Here is a 17,842-nt window from a genome sequence, read left to right as displayed (position 1 = left end):
ATCCTCTGTACCTACCATTGTGGTATTCACCAAAGAAAAAGTCTATTGATGGTGGGAGACTTCAAACCTGCATACACCTTAGCCAAGTAGGTAATCCAGGATATTGGTTAATTGCATAATCCTGTAATTATGCAACTAAAATAGTCCTATTCTGTAACTAAAATAGCCCTATTTAAGAATCCCCAGTTTACCTGAATGGAAAAGGGGACTGGAAAAGGTAGCTCTATAAATTTCCTATCTCATTCAGTTCTACAATAAAATGCAGTTGCTTTGTTGTACATCTGTGGTGGAAAAATCAATTATAAAGGCTTATATTAAGGAAGTACCAATTGTATCATGCATGGACCATGACAGTCTCTTACATGACGATGACAACAGTCATCATCCTGTAAGAAGAACTGCTCTGATAGCATGTTAACTGGCCAGATACAGAATCACAGCATTAGGGGAAGTTACACAATTAGAAGAAGGCTTGCTCACAGAATTAGGTCCTTGTCCTCTCAACAGCTTTTTATACTACAGACTACCCCCTGCTCCTGGATATGCTACTTAACCTTGGGTTTTTCTAACACAATTCTTTTCTGGTGCTCCTTCTACTTTACTGGCTGATTCTTGTCAACCCCTGTAACGAGCTCCTACTCTACCTCTCATCCTCAAAATGTGAGTGGAATAAAGTATGGACCTGGGTTCTAATCCCGGCTCTGCTGCATGTCTTCTGTGTGACCTTGGCCAAGTCACCTAAATTCTCTGGGCCTCAGTTACCTCATCTGTAAGATGAGGATGAAGAGTGTGAACCCAATGTGGGACAGGGACTGTGTCCAACCTGATTAGCTTGTATCTACCGCAGCACTTGGAACAGTGTTTGGCACATGGTAAATGCTTAACAAGTACCATGATTATTATTATTATTAGTTGAATTCTGGGTTCTCTTCTCATCTCAGTATGCAGTCACTCCCTTGCGGAGTTCATCTGCTCCCATGGCTTCAACTATCACCAATATGTGGATGTTTCCCAAATCTACTTCGCTAGTCTTGACCTCCCTCCTCCTCTGCAGTCTCACATTTACTCGTGCCTTCAAGACATGTCTACTTGAATGTCCCAGGGCATCTCAAGCTCCAACATATCCAAGATAGCTGTACTCATTTGCCTTCCTAAATACTCTCCTGCCCATATCTTTCCCATCACAGTTCACAATAGCATCAATCCCCCAGTCTCCTAAACCCCAAAACTTGGACTGCTCTTGATTCTCCCCTCTCTTCCATGCCCTTTATTCAGGCTACCATCAAATCCTGTTAATTATTCCTCTATGACATCTTCAGAATCATCCCCTGCCTCTTGACCCAGATTGCTATTATTCTGGGCCAGGTATTTGTCCTATCCTGACTTGACTACATCTACCTCCTCACTGACTTTTCTACCCCCAGTTTCTCCCTTCTCCATTCAAAGTTCACTCTGTTGCCCAATCTTCTAAAGCCTTACTCTACACTCACCTCCCAATTCCTCAGAAACCTCCTATGATTGTCCAGACCTTTCCACATCAAGCAGAAAGACTTACTGGCTATAAAGTCTTCAAAAAGCTCTCTTCCCTCAAATCATTATCACTCTTCTCTCATTAAAGGCCAACTCATATGCTTAGTTCTTCTCAAGCCAACCAAATCATTGGGCCTCACTCAGAACACATTCAGTGCAAACCTCTTGCTCAAGCCCTCCATTCAGTTGGAAATCCCTTTCCCTTCGTGTTTGTCAGAACAATGTTCTCCCCATCTTCAAACCTCTTTTTAGATCACATCTCCTCCAGAAGGCATTCCTTTATTAGTCTTTTGCCTCCCCATCCTACAGTTGTCTCACCTCAACAACTGCCACTTCAGCACTTCTGCATCTCCTAAGGACTTGTGAACTTACAGAACCCCATCTCCAATGCTGTAGCAGTTACATGCAATCTTTAGATTCTACTACTCCCTCCTATCTGTAATTTATTTTAGTATATTTTGCTCTTACTACATTTTAAGCTGAGAGCAGAAATTCCATATACTAATTTCTTTGTACACTTATAAAGATTTAGTATAGAATTTTACATACATATAGTAGGCGCTCAGTATACACTATTGATCAATTGAAATTAATGTAGCAGTTAGTATCACGAAAAATGGCAAAGCACCCGGACCCAGAAGCATACCCGTTGAGAACTGCAACATGGGAAGGGGCGATCTGTTTAAACATTTATACAAGCACTTCCTCTAAATAAGGCACAGTCAAGGAAATGTCACAGGATTTCAAAAACACCACGGTCATCACCATCTTCCAAAAGGAAGTCAAAAGATCAGATTGCACAATTATCAAGGCACTTCATTACTCTTCAATCAGTCATTACCAGTCTTCACTGCCAAAATATTTGTTAGAGTACTCCTGGATTGGCTATTAAAGAATATAATTGAACAACAGCATGGTATAGCCAACACAATCTCTTGCGGTGGATCAGATGCAGTCAAAAACAGGGAAAAGCAGTATGACCTAGTGGATAGAGCATGAGCCTGGGAGTGAGAAGCTCATGGGTTCTAATCCCAGCTCCTCCACTTGTCCTCTGTGTGATCTTGGGCAAGTCACATCACTTCTCCGTGTCTCAGTTCCCTCATCTGTAAAATGGGGTTAAAACTATGAGTTCCATGTGGTTCATGGACTGTGTCCAGCCTGATTATCTTGTATCTAAACTAGCATTTAGAATAGTGCCAGGCACATAGTAAACACATGACAAATATCACAGTTATTATTAATGTTATTAAGCACTAGAATATGTTTCCACATCTCTGGGAAACTCTTCCAACTCAAATGGTTTGGGGCATCACCCAAAATCCTAGAAAGAGTTAAACAAAAATTGCTGTAGGCATACGATTGGTTTTGATATGAAGTGATTTACTATCAGTTTCACCGAATCTGTTATGTGTATCAGGCTGATAAATCTAAAACAAAATCAAAGTGATTCATCAGTCTGCACCAGGAAAGCCATACAAAAATCTACATTGGAAACCTAGATCTAAATACTGTCACAGATTCTGTTCCCTCAGCAGCACTCTAATAATAATAATAATAGTAATATAATAATAATTATTATTATTACTATTAACATTATTATTATGGTATTTGTTGAGTGCTTAGTATGAGTCAGGCACATTTCTTAGAGCTGGGGTATATACAAAACAATTTGGTTGAACACAGTCCCTGTGCCATATAGGGCTTCACAGTCTTAATCTCCATTTTACAGATGAGGTAACTGAGGCAAAGAGAAGTTAAATGACTTGCCCATGGTCACTCAGAAGACAAGTGGCAGAGCCAAATCAGAATCCAGACTCTGACCTTTATTGTAATAATAGACAAAATAGACAGAAGCACACACCATGGGCTAGTGGATAGAGCATGGGCCTGGGAATCAGAAGGACCTGGGTTCTAAACCCTGCTTTGCCACTTGTCTGCTTTGTGACCTTGGGCCAGTCAGTTGACTTCTCTGTGCCTCAGTTACCACATCTGTAAACTGGGAATTAAAACTGTGAGTCCCATATGGAACATGACTGTGTCCCTCCTGATTAGCTTGTATCTACCCCAGTTATTAGTACAGTGTCCAGCACATACTAAGCAATTAACATACCATTTAGAAAAAAAAGGAGAAAACAATAGAAGGCCAGAACTTCCTTTGTGAGACTGTCAAACAGAATATGGGGCAGCATGGTATTAGGATCCAACCTAAACTAAACATCTAGAAAAGGTGAAGTGCTGCTGCCCAACCCTATCTATGGCTCTGAGACCTGAACTCTGCCAAACACTACATTTGACTCCTTGAGAAATTCCAGTGGTGTCATTTATGGGCTATATTGAATATCAAATGACCCATGAAATTCTAGAGCAAACTCAGTCTCCAAGCATTGAAGCTATGCTCACCTTAACACAGCTGTACTGCTGGCACATTTGAGGAGAATAAACAACAACAGGTTCCCCAAACAGCTGATATATGGTCAAGTGAAAATCCAAAAGCAAAGATGAGAGAGGAAAATTTTTAAGGTTACTAATAAAACAAAGTCTCAAAGCTGCATTCTATCCAAAACCTCAAAATGTGTTACCACCAAGAGGTGAGCAAGGACACTACAATAAAGAAAGGGCTGTTCCTTTAGAACTGAGGGCTTTGAAATACTTTAGAGTTAAGGATGAAAAATAAAAAATAGTACCAGATATTGTAAACATAAAACATGAAAACACAAAGAGGGACAAACCTTACATGTGCACAATGTGGCTGGGACTTGCAGTTTAGCACTCCTTCATGCACAATGCCCCAATAGGTGAATTCCACCATCAGAAACATTCTTCCAAGATGAAAAACAACTATATATACTACATATGTATAAATGCATTTATTATGTACTTTTCATTTTTCCTCTGTCTTTTTCAATTTAGAAAACTGCTGGAAAAAATAACAGGGGTTTTCAAAAATGTCACCTGAATTACACATTAAAGAATGAAGCTTTTACTATAGATGCTTCAATGCCATTTCATGTGCAAAGTATGTGTAGTAGTAGTTAGCTGACCACACATTTTATAATCCTGATTTGGCACAGGATTTTGGCAGAATGCAACCCAGATGTTATCCAAAGTTTCGTTCGTGTGCAAAAAGTGAGTGTGTGTGTATACATATATCTCAAACAATAGACTTTATGGCTCTAATTAAAAACTACTATTTAGACCAAATGCACATTTTCTTTTTTATAAACATTTAAACAGTTTCAGTAAACATTTAGAAAATGTGTACTGCTTTACAGACTTTAAATCTGACAGCTGACAGCATAAATTTTCTGGATGATGATCAAGTACATGTTGATGCAGCTGTTGCAACAGCAAGACATTCTGAAGCTTTAACTTTGGTTTCAACTGAACATTTTTTACAAGATCCACCAATGGCCAATGATTTACACTGACTATGTGAATTCTAGATTGCCAGGGAAAATATGAAGAGAAATTTGAACCCTGTGTTAAAGAAAAAAAGAAAGTATTTTTCAACTGCACTTCAAAATGTTACATCACTAATTTCCTAAAAAGAAATACAGTTTTGAAATAAAAATTTAAAAACAGGAAAACACCCATATGGCAATCTACCTAAGCTATCTTTTGTATAGGAGCTTGGCTAATTTTAACTTCTTAGTAACAAGTAAAGTGATACTTGAATTTTATTCTGGATTTCCTAAAAAAACTGCTATAATAAGGTGAGAAAAAGAAAAGGTTGAACATTCTGTTTTCAAAGAATTCTTTCCACTAGAAAAAGTAGCCCAACAAAGGTAGGCTTTTAAACTGTATTTAGAGTACAACTGCAGGTACTTTTAAGTAGCAGAACTCCCACCTCTGGAAAACAACTATTAGGGACTTTGATGTAATTCAGTAGTTTGGACCTGGTCCAGAAGTGATCAAAGTAAGACAGATGGCAGAAGGGAAGAGTGTAATCCAGGATCACTGATGGAGAGGCTCAGCCCCAAGCACCCACTTGGCACAAATGTTCAAGAGGCCCTCAAATTCTCGATGAAAACCTGCTGAAATAACCATGCCCTTCAAAATCCCACTGTAGAAGCCCATGGGAGATTTGTAGACTAGGGTATAGGGAAAATAACCAAAATGGAAAGGGTGGAATCTGGGCTCAAGAAATAGGGGTTTAATGAAAAGAAAATAGCTTAATACAATTTAAGAGTAGGAAAAAGAGACAGAAGGAATGGACATATAGGAAGTGGGTGGTGAAAATGTCAAAACTTTGTAATGAAAACAGTGATCTCTCTCTAAATAAAAGTGTCCTTCATACTCAAAGAATATGCCATTAACTGTGTAATTCACCAATTAGTATGTGTACGGATGAAGAGGCCAAAGTGAAAGTCACAGTCACAACTGCATGGTGAATACAGAAAGGCTGTTCTTTGTTGTGCTGACATGTTTCTTACTTGTAGAAACTGCCAGTTTTCACTTCTGCTTCCTTGTGTCAGGATTCTTAAAAGTGTCTGGTAGAGTACACTTCTTTCTTGGTTGCAGTGTGCTATTTTGGATTTACTTCCAATTTTTAGCTGAAATGCAGTAATTTGAGGAGCTTTTATTTAGTGTATTCTTAAACTGACAGTTCTACTCTTGCTTTGTTTCCCAATTCACCTTACCATAGAGCAGTGATATGGTTAAATTACTGTTGTCTGTTCTCACATGTCTCATCCAGAGAACTGTGTTGAGGTGAATATAGCTTCAATACTAGGAAATGGACTTTGTTCTTTGTTATCCTGTTCTTTCATTTGATGTTAAGTTTGTCCACTAAGCGGCACTGATGGAAATCTATATAAAGTCAGTTGTGGCAACAGTGGAGAGTCCAGATCTCAAAGACTAAGAGAAGGTGAAAAGCACTACCACTTTGAGACCTGAAGTTTGGTCTGGGCATATTACCACACTGCCACAACCCTTCCAGCCTTCCAGTGAATATCCTGGCTTTTTTTATTCCATTTTGTTACTAATAATGGTTGTGGTATTCATTAAGTGCTTACTATGTGCCACGCACTGTACTAAGTGTTGGGGTAGATACAAGGTACCCAGTTTGGATACAGTCCCTGTCCCTAAATTTGTATTGATGACATATATTTTTGGTTGAGGGTATGGCTTAACGTGCGCCAGTTGATACATCACCTTAGTTTTCTTTACAATGTTGGTAAACCATAACATATTACTGGATTGAGAAAGCAAATTTGCATCTCTTCTGGGGTGCATGCCTCATCTGTCAAATGGGGATTAAGACTTTGAACCCCATGTGGGACAGGGACTGTGTCGAATCTGATTTGTCTGTATCGATCCCAGAGATTAGTACAGTGCCTGGCACATAATAAGCACTACACAAATACCACCATTAAGCCTCTACAGCACAGTTAAATTGTATTTAGCAATGCTTGAATGACTGTGTTTGGGACTTTGGGTAATAATCAAAGCCTATTGATTTGGAAGTGCTTCAGAAAGGAACAGAACTCCCTTCTAATCAATCAACTAATCAATCAATCATATTTATTGAGCGCTTACTGTGTGCAGAGCACTGTACTAAGCGCATGGAAGGTACAAGTTGGCAACATATAGAGACAGTCCCTACCCAATGGTGGGCTCACAGTCTAGAAGGGGGAGACAGAGAACAAAACCAAACATATTAACAAAATAAAATAAATAGAATAGGTATGTACAAGTAAAATAAATAGAGTAATAAATATGTACAAACATATATACATATATACAGGTGCTGTGGGGAAGGGAAGGGTCTCTTGCTATATCCACAAGCATGGCTGCATGGAATCTATTCAGTAGGACTAGACTTCCTGCACACCCCTGCTTTACCCCATTAGTAATGGGGAATGGAGTGAACAGGATGTTCCCAACTCTGGTAGACTCTGGTCCCCCTGACTCTTTCTTCTGCCCTTCCCCATCCCCCCTGCCCTACCTCCTTCCCCTCCCCACAGCACCTGCATATATGTTTGTACAAATTTGTTACTCTATTTATTTTACTTGTACATATTTACATATTCTATTTATTTTATTAATATGTTTTGTTTTTTGGACTACTGCACCAGCCTTCTCTCTGATCTCCCATCCTCGTGTCTCTCTCCACTTCAATCCATACTTCATGCTGCTGCCCGGATTATCTTTGTCCAGAAACGCTCTGGGCATATTACTCCCCTCCTCAAAAATCTCCAGTGGCTACCAATCAATCTGCGCATCAGGCAGAAACTCCTCACCCTGGGCTTCAAGGCTCTCCATCACCTCGCCCCCTCCTACCTCACCTCCCTCCTCTCCTTCTACTGCCCAGCCCGCAACCTCCGCTCCTCCACCGCTAATCTCCTCACTGTACCTCGTTCTCGCCTGTCCCGCCATCGACCCCTGGCCCATGTCATCCCCCGGGCCTGGAATGCCCTCCCTCTGCCCCTCCGCCAAGCTAGCTCTCTTCCTCCCTTCAAGGCCCTGCTGAGAGCTCACCTCCTCCAGGAGGCCTTCCCAGACTGAGCCCCTTCCTTCCTCTCCCCCTCATCCCCCTCTCCATCCCCCCATCTTACCTCCTTCCCTTCCCCACAGCACCTGTATATATGTATATATGGTTGTACATATTTATTACTCTATTTATTTATTTATTTTTCTTGTACATTTCTATCCTATTTATTTTATTTTGTTGGTATGTTTGGTTCTGTTCTCTGTCTCCCCCTTTTAGACTGTGAGCCCACTGTTGGGTAGGGACTGTCTCTATGTGTTGCCAATTTGTACTTCCCAAGCGCTTAGTACAGTACTCTGCACATAGTAAGCACTCAATAAATACGATTGATTGATTGATTGATTGATTGTTGTCTGTCTCCCCCTTCTAGACTGTAAGCCCGCTGTTGGGTAGGGACTATCTCTATATGTTGCCAACTTGTACTTACCAAGCACTTAATACTGTGCTCTGCACACAGTAAGTGCTCAATAAATACGATTGAATGAATGAATGGTAGAACATGCCTGCTGTCATGAGCTAATCTCAAAAATGTTAATGAACTCTTCAAGACCTTTAAATTTACTAACCAGTTTCCTGGTGTTAAATACTTCTGTGAGGTCATGAAAATCATTCAGAATCCTTAGTGCTGCTTCCTGTATTTCTCTTGTATATTTACAAGAGAAATATATGCATATGTTGCAAGACCACATGTGCTGTGCTATGCTGTAACAGGTTTACCTTTGAAGCCACACTATGACTGTGAGAGGGTGGATGGATGATTTTTCATTGACTGACCCAGAGGTACTCTGGCCAGGATCTTGTTGGTGATGTTTTTATTGTGATGCTAATGATTCCCAAATCCACAGCTCCAGCCCTGACCTCTTTCTTTCTCTACAGTCTCAATTTCCTCTTGCCTTCAAGACAAGTCTACTTGGATCCCTCACAGGCACCTCGAACTTAAAATGCCCAAAACTCCCCATCCTCCTACCCAAAACTTGTCCTCCTCGAGACTTTCCCATTACTGCAAATGACACCATCATGCATTCTTTAATAATAATAATAATGATGGCATTTGTTAAGTGCTTACTATGTGCCAAGTACTGTTCTAAACGCTGGGGGAGATACTAGGTAATCAGGTTGTCCCACTTGGGGCTCACAGTCTTAATCGCCATTTTACAGATGAGAGAACTGAGGCACTGAGAAGTTAAGAGACTTGCCCAAAGTCACACAGCTGGCAAGTGATGCAGCTAGGATTAGAACCCATGACCTCTGACTCCCAAGCCCGTGCTCTTCCCACTGAGCCATGCTGCTTCTTCATCCCAAAGTAGCATGAGAAGCAGTATGGAATAGTGGATTGAGCACAAGCATGGGAGTCAGAAGGTCAAGGGTTCTTGCCTTCAAGCCGTCACTTGCCAGCTGTGTGACCTTGGGCAAGTCATTTCACTTCTCTATGCTTCCATTATATCATCTGTAAAATGGGGATTAAGACTGTGAGCCCCATGTGGGCCATGGACTGTGTACAACCGGATTTACTTGTACCCACCCCAGTGCTTAGTACAGTGCTTGGCACATAGTAAGTGCTTAACAAATATCAGTTATTATTATTATTGTCATTACAAGCCCATATCTCTGGCATTTTCCTGAACTTATCTCTCTCATTCAACCCACATTTTCAGTGTCAACAAATTCTGTCAGTTTTACCTTTGCAGTATCTCTAGAATCTGCCCTTTCTCCTCCAACCAAACTGCAATGATGCAGATCCAACCACTTATCATATCCTGACTTGACTACTCCACCAGCCTCCTTGATGATCTGACTTTCCCCTCTCCAGTCCAAACTTCACTGTCCTCCCAGATCACTTTTCTAGAAAAAGCATTCAATCCATTTCCTCTCCCCACTAATCAAAAACCTCCACTGGTTGCCCATCCACCTATGCATCAAACAGAAACTCACTCACTCCCATCCAACCCCTCCCCACTCCTTAAACCATCTTCCCCATAGAGCACCCCCCTTCCAACAACAGCCTCAGCCAAGTGCGTCCTGTGTAACTCCTGCTCCATTATAGGAAAGCTCCCCTTCATCCTTGACCTGTTCCTGCCCCAATCACTGCTCCTCCTCGCTATCACTGAAACCTGACAGCCCAGATGACACAGTCTTCCTTGCTGCCCTCTCTAGGGTGGGCCTCATCTGCACCTACTCCCCAAGACTCAGTAGGAAAGGGGTTGGAGTTGGTTTCCTTCTCGATCCCCAATGTCACTTTCACACCATTCCACCTCCCCTATCCCTTTCTTTCCCTTCCTTTGAAACCCATATCATCAGCTTCTACCACCCACTCCAGATGCTAGTCACAGTCACCTACTCCCCCCACAAGGCTTCACATCCAATTTTTCTAACCATTTTGATCATTTTCTCACATTCCTTCTCTTTCTCCATCCCTACATTGATCCTTGGGGACTTCAAAATCCACATAGTTGTTCCTGAGGACACTTCTGCCACCCTCTTTCTACCACTCCTCAACTCCACCTATCTCCTGCTTCATCATCAATCGTATTTATTGAGCGCTTACTGTGTGCAGAGCACTGTACTAAGCACTTGGGAAGTACAAGTTGGCAACATATAGAGTCAGTCCCTACCCAACAGTGGGCTCACAGTCTAAGAGGGGGAGACAGAGAACAAAACCAAACATATAAACAAAATGAAATAAATAGAATAGATATGTACAAGTAAAATAAATAGACTAACAAATATGTACAAACATATATACATATATACAGGTGCTGTGGGGAAGGGAAGGAGGTAAGATGGGGGGATGGAGAGGGGGACGAGGGGGAGAGGAAGGAAGGGGCTCAGTCTGGGAAGGCCTCCTGGAGGAGGTGAGCTCTCAGTAGGGCCTTGAAGGGAGGAAGAGAATTAGCTTGGCAGATGGGCAGAGGGAGGGCATTCCAGGCCCGGGGGATGACGTGGGCCGGGAGTCCATGGCGGGACAGGCAGTATCCTCAGAGGAGCTCTCCTCCCTCCTCTCAAGTGCTACTCCGGCCACCTGTGCTTCTGATCCCATTCCCTCTCATCTCATGAAATCTCTCGCTCCATCCCTTCTCCCCTCCTTAACTTCCATCTTCAACCGCTCAATCTCCACTGGTTCCTTCCCCTCTGCCTTCAAACATGCCCATGTCTCTCCCATCCTAAAAAAACCCTCTCTTGACCCCACATCACCTTCTAGTTATCGCCCCATATCCCTCCTACCATTCCTTTCCAAACTCCTTGAATGAGTTGTCTACACGCGCTGCCTAGAATTCAACAACAACTCTCTCCCCAACCCCCTCCAATCTGGCTTCCGTCCCCTTCATTCCACGGAAACTGCCCTCTCAAAGGTCACCAATGACCTCCTGCTTGCCAAATCCAATGGCTCATACTCTGTCCTAATCCTCCTTGACCTCTCAGATGCCTTTGACACTGTGGACCACCCCCTTCTCCTCAACACGCTACCTGACCTTGGCTTCACAGACTCCGTCCTCTCCTGGTTCTCCTCTTATCTCTCTGGTCGTTCTTTCTCAGTCTCTTTTGCAGGCTCCTCCTCCCCCTCCCATCCCCTTACTGTGGGGGTTCCCCAAGGTTCAGTTCTTGGTCCCCTTCTGTTCTTGATCTACACTCACTCCCTTGGTGACCTCATTCACTCCCACGGCTTCAACTATCATCTCTACGCTGATGACACCCAAATCTACATCTCTGCCCCTCCTCTCTCCCCCTCCCTCCAGGCTTGCATCTCCTCCTGCCTTCAGGACATCTCCATCTGGATGTCTGCCCGCCACCTAAAATTCAACATGTACAAGACTGAACTCCTTGTCTTCCCTCCCAAACCCTGCCCTCTCCCTGACTTTCCCATCACTGTTGACGGCACTACCATCCTTCCCGTCTCACAAGCCCGCAACCTTGGTGTCATCCTCAACTCCGCTTTCTCATTCACCCCTCACATCCAAGCCATCACCAAAACCTGCCGGTCTCAGCTCTGCAACATTGCCAAGATCTGCCCTTTCCTCTCCATCCAAACCGCTACGCTGCTCATTCAAGCTCTCATCCTATCCCGTCTGAACTACTGCATCAGCCTCCTCTCTGATCTCCCATCCTCGTGTCTCTCCCCACTTCAATCCATACTTCACGCCGCTGCCCGGATTATCTTTGTCCAGAAACACTCTGGGCATGTTACTCCCCTCCTCAAAAATCTCCAGTGGCTACCAATCAATCTGCACATCAGGCAGAAACTCCTCACCCTGGGCTTCAAGGCTCTCCATCACCTCGCCCCCTCCTACCTCACTTCCCTTCTCTCCTTCTACAGCCCAGCCCGCACCCTCCACTCCTCTGACGCTAATCTCCTCACCGCGCCTCATTCTCGCCTGTCCCGCCATCGATCCCCGGCCCACGTCCTCCCCCTGGCCTGGAATGCCCTCCCTCCGCACATCTGCCAAGCTAGCTCTCTTCCTCCCTTCAAGACCCTAATGAGAGCTCACCTCCTCCAGGAGGCCTTCCCAGACTGAGCCCCCCCTTCCTCTCCCCCTTGCCCCCCCTCCATCCCCCCATCTTACCTCCTTCCCTTCCCCACAGCACGTGTATATATGTATATATGTTTGTACATATTTATTACTCTATTTATTTATTTATTTTACTTGTACATATCTATTGTATTTATTTTATTTTGTTAATATGTTTGGTTTTGTTCTCTGTCTCCCCCTTCTAGACTGTGAGCCCACTGTTGGGTAGGGACTGTCTCTAAATGTTGCCAACTTGTACTTCCCAAGCACTTAGTACAGTGCTCTGCACACAGTAAGCGCTCAATAAATACGATTGATTGATGAGGCATTGCTGCTATTTTTAGTTGTAGGTGTTTAGATCAAGCCTTGCAGAGCCTGCCCTGCTGATTAGGACTCGGACCCCCTCCTTCGCTTGCTTGCTGCGCTACAGCTATATGAGTACACCCAATAAAGAGGCAGAACTGATCACTTTGGCTGGATGTCTGGTCTTTGGCTCATTGTTGCTCAATCTAAAGAACCTGTAGCCATCTTCTGGTCGGTGACCCCAGCTGACTTGGGGGGAGAGGGCATCTCCCCACAATCTCCCTAAAAAATCCTCTGCCCCTCTCCAGTTTCTCCCTCTTCATGCCCCTTCTAAAATTTTCTCATCCTACCCATCAGTATCTCTAGAGATCTCCTGCATTTTCTCATAATCTACCCCCACCACCTGTGCACCTTATCAAAACACTTTCCCCCTCCCACATTTCCTCCCAATTTCAAGACATCTCTATTTGTATGTACTTCCAACACCTCAAACCTAACAAGTCCAAAGCAGAACTCCTTATCTTCCCACCCAAACTCCTGACTTTCCCAACACTATAGTGACACCACCATCCCTATCCTTCCTGTCTCACAAGCCCATCACCTTGACATTATCCTTGACTCCTCTCTCTCATTCAACCCTCATATTCAATCTGTCACTAAATCCTGCCGGTTAAACTTCACAACATTGCCAAAATCCATACTTTCCTCTCCAGTCAAAGAGTTACCATGCTAAACCAAGCACTTATCCCAACTTGATTACTGTATCAACCTCCTAACTGACCTCCCTGCCTCCTGTCTATCCTCAATTCAGTCCATATTTCACTCTGCTGCCCAGATCACTTTCCTAGAAAAACATTCAGACCATGTTTCCCCCCTCCTCAAGAACCTCCAGTAGCTTCCCATCCACTTCTGCATCAAACAGGAACTGCCTACCATTGGCTTTAAAGCACTTAATCACCTTGCCCCCTCCTATCTCCCCTCAGTACTCTCCTGTTTCAACCCAGTCCACACACTTCGCTCCTCTAATGCCAACCTATTCACTGTACCTCAATCTTGTCTATCTTGCCACCAAACTCTCACCCATGTCCGGCCTCTGAACTGTAATGCCCACCCCATTCATATCTAACAGATAATTACTGAAGCACATTTCAATGAGGCCTTACCTCACTAAGCCCCTCTTTCCCCTTCTCCCACTCCCTTCTGCATCACCCTGACTCATTCCTTTTATTCGCCACCCAACACCCCCAGCCCTGCAGCCCTTATGTACATATCCAAGATTTTTTTTATATTAATGTCTGTCTCCAACTCTAGACTGCAAGCTCTTTGTGGGCAGGGAATGTGCCTGTTATATTGTTGTGTTGTATTCTTCCCAGTGCTTAGTACACACAGTAAGCCCTCAATAAATATGATTAACTGAAGGCACTGAATCAGCTTTTGCACTTCGCCCTTATCTTACTGAACTCCTACTACATCCTAGCCCACACACTTTGATCCTCCAATGCCAACCTAGTCATTGTACTTTGATCTCATTTACCTCACCACTGATTCACCATCTACATCCTCCCTCTGGCCTGGAACTACTTCCCTATTCATGTCCTACAGTCCACCACACTCCCCACCTTCAAAGCTATGCTAAAATTACATCTTCTAAAGAGGCATTCTCTATGTCCTCACTTCTCCTACTTGCTTCCCCCTCTGCATTTTCTATACATTTGGATCTGTACCCCTTAAGCCCATAATATTCACGCTAACCCCAACCCCACAGCAGTTATATACATATCCTTACACTCTGCCATTTTTCTTATTTGTAATTTATTTTAATGTCTGTCTCCCCATCTAGATTATAAACTCCTAATGGGCAGGTATCATGTCTACCATCTCTTTTATATTGTACTCCCTCAAGTGCTTAGTACAGTGCTCTGCACACAGCAAGTGCTCAATAAATGCCTCTTGATTACATGATTGACTGCATGTTCTTTACCTATATTGGTATGTCAAAATGAGGATCTGAATCTGAATAATGAAATGGGAAGCAGTGTCGCCTAGTGGATAGAGCAAAGGACTGGGATTCAGAAAGACCTGGGTTAATCCTGGCTCCACCCTTGTCTGCTGTGTGACCTTGAGCAAGTCACATAACTTCTCAGTGCCTCAGTTCCCTCATCTTTAAATGGATATTAATACTGTGAGTCCCACGTGGGACATGGACTGTGTCCACCCTGAGTTGCTTGTATCTACCCCAGTGCTTAGTACAGTGCCTGGCACATAGTAAACGTGTAACCAATGCCATAGAAAATGCTACATGGTGTTGTTGGTTTTGCTACAAGTAGATTTTTATTTATAAGTCATTTGTGCTCAACCAGTGCCAGTCTTAGTAAATTCATATACCCATGCCCAGTGCTTTAACTGTTATCTGGTAGATGGAACATGAGAAAATGCCCATCTGTTGCTGATCTCACTCCCTGGCTCCGGGTCTCAGGGCCTGGCTCCAAGGAAAGATTCTTGTCCACTTCTGTATTCAGGCTCATTATGATATGAACACAAAGACAACTGTTCACTCTATTCCCACATTAGCCAGAGGATGATCAGCAGGGAAAAATGTTTCTTTACAAACCATCCTTCCTTGGGCCAAGTCATTGGAGGGACATGGAGGCAGAAGAAGAGAATGCAAATATAAAGAGAGAAATAACTTGTTTCCTTCCTTTCTACTGCCTGGATCCAAGAAACATTAGAACAAAAGCTCTCAGGTCCAGAAGACCGGCTGACAAGTATTTTGGCTTTCAATATCAGAAAAATGAGAGGAGCCATAAAAACCCATTTTCAGGGGCCTGAAAGTAAGAGGCGGGGAACAAGTCCTTTATGGAAATCCAATGTCTAAATAATATGTGAGTTTTATGCCCTATATTTCTCCATTGAAAATAAACACACTAGAGGATTATTAGGGGAGGAGGACATGAGAAGGTGAAAAAGAATGAAGTGCCATTACCCAGGTCAGGGTTCTGGAATGTCCCCAAACAAATCTGCCTCAACCTTTTCAAGACACTGTCCCACCTAGTAAAAGCTCTCTCACCAATTGTAAAATTCCACTCCTCTTTGTTTTCAGAGTACAGATTAGCTCAACCTTTACATCTTCCATGAGACCTTTATTTTTTCTGGTAGTAAGAAAAGGAACAGAGTAGCTACAACTCAAAGTTAAATTTGAGGTCTCTTCCACATATGATGCATATTTACATAACTATTTAGAAACTGACCCACAAACATCTACAGTCTTATTAAGTTTATGTTCCCTCATCTTAGTTGTATTGGATGGCATTTTGGTTGGGACTGTTTAAGATCCTAATTTCCAGAATTACTCCTCTCCTGTTACCCAGTGAAAGAATGCATGCCTTGTTTAGAACAAGGGTTTCAATAAGATTGGGACACCAAGGAGGAACAATGGCTGGGGTCTGGCCACCAGCTGTACCTCCATAATGAGGATGTCATTAACACTGCCCAGTAGACTGGGCTTCCTACATGGCTGTTTTTTGACAGTTTCTCTCAGCCACAGATGGATGCAGTGCTAGCGTGGACTGTGAAAGTAACTGGACCCCAAACAGGGAGTCTCTGCTTAAACCAGGAAGAAGTCTAGTTTGAGTGAAGAGTATGGAATTCTATTGAAATCATCCTTTCTCCTCCCAGAGGCACAATATTGCAGTATGAGGCTGTAAGGGCCAGAATAGAGTTCAGTGTATGATAAATTAAGCCATAAATTGAAGATTGGGACATCAAGGAGGAGCAATGAAAATGATACCTCCTCCCCCTCCCATCCTCTTACTGTGGGGGTTCCCCAAGGTTCAGTGCTTGGTCCCCTTCTGTTCTCAATCTACACTCACTCCCTTGGTGACCTCATTCGCTCCCACGGCTTCAACTATCATCTCTACGCTGATGACACCCAGATCTACATCTCTGCCCCTGCTCTCTCCCCCTCCCTCCAGGCTCGCATCTCCTCCTGCCTTCAGGACATCTCCATCTGTATGTCCGCCCGCCACCTAAAGCTCAACATGTCGAAGACTGAGCTCCTTGTCTTCCCTCCCAAACCTTGTCCTCTCCCTGACTTTCCCATCTCTGTTGACGGCACTACCATCCTTCCTGTCTCACAAGCCCGCAACCTTGGTGTCATCCTCGACTCCGCTCTCTCATTCACCCCTCACATCCAAGCCGTCACCAAAACCTGCCGGTTTCAGCTCCGCAACACTGCCAAGATCCGCCCTTTCCTCTCCATCCAAACTGCTACCCTGCTCATTCAAGCTCTCATCCTATCCTGTCTGGACTACTGCACCAGCCTTCTCTCTGATCTCCCATCCTCGTGTCTCTCTCCACTTCAATCCATACTTCATGCTGCTGCCCGGATTATCTTTGTCCAGAAACGCTCTGAGCATATTACTCCCCTCCTCAAAAATCTCCAGTGGCTACCAATCAATCTGCGCATCAGGCAGAAACTCCTCACCTTGGGCTTCAAGGCTGTCCATCACCTTGCCCCCTCCTACCTCACCTCCCTTCTCTCCTTCTACTGCCCAGCCCACACCCTCCGCTCCTCTGCCGCTAATCTCCTCACTATACCTCGTTCACGCCTGTCCCGCCGTCGACCCCCGGCCCACGTCATCCCCCGGGCCTGGAATGCCCTCCCTCTGACCCTCCACCAAGCTAGCTCTCTTCCTCCCTTCAAGGCCCTGCTGAGAGCTCACCTCCTCCAAGTGGCCTTCCCAGACTGAGCCCCTTCCTTCCTCTCCCCCTAGCCCCCCTCTCCATCCCCCCATCTTACCTCCTTCCCTTCCCCACAGCACCTGTATATATGTATATATGGTTGTACATATTTATTACTCTATTTATTTATTTATTTATTTATTTTACTTGTACATTTCTATCCTATTTATTTAATTTTGTTGGTATGTTTGGTTCTGTTCTCTGTCTCCCCCTTTTGGACTGTGAGCCCACTGTTGGGTAGGGACTGTCTCTGTGTGTTGCCAATTTGTACTTC

At 43.8% G+C, this 17,842-nt stretch overlaps 1 protein-coding gene across 3 annotated transcripts in view; it reads right to left on the bottom strand.

Annotated features, from left to right (window-relative positions):
* The window catches only part of HMGCLL1 (3-hydroxymethyl-3-methylglutaryl-CoA lyase like 1), a 200,724-nt gene that overhangs the window by 115,073 nt on the left and 67,809 nt on the right, over nt 1-17,842 (bottom strand). The window lies entirely within an intron of this gene.

This window comes from Tachyglossus aculeatus, chromosome 1 (assembly GCF_015852505.1).
Source record: "Tachyglossus aculeatus isolate mTacAcu1 chromosome 1, mTacAcu1.pri, whole genome shotgun sequence".
Taxonomy (NCBI): Eukaryota; Metazoa; Chordata; class Mammalia; order Monotremata; family Tachyglossidae; genus Tachyglossus; species Tachyglossus aculeatus.
The sequence above is the reverse complement of the archived record's forward strand: the minus strand, read 5'-3'. Positions and strand labels throughout refer to the sequence as shown.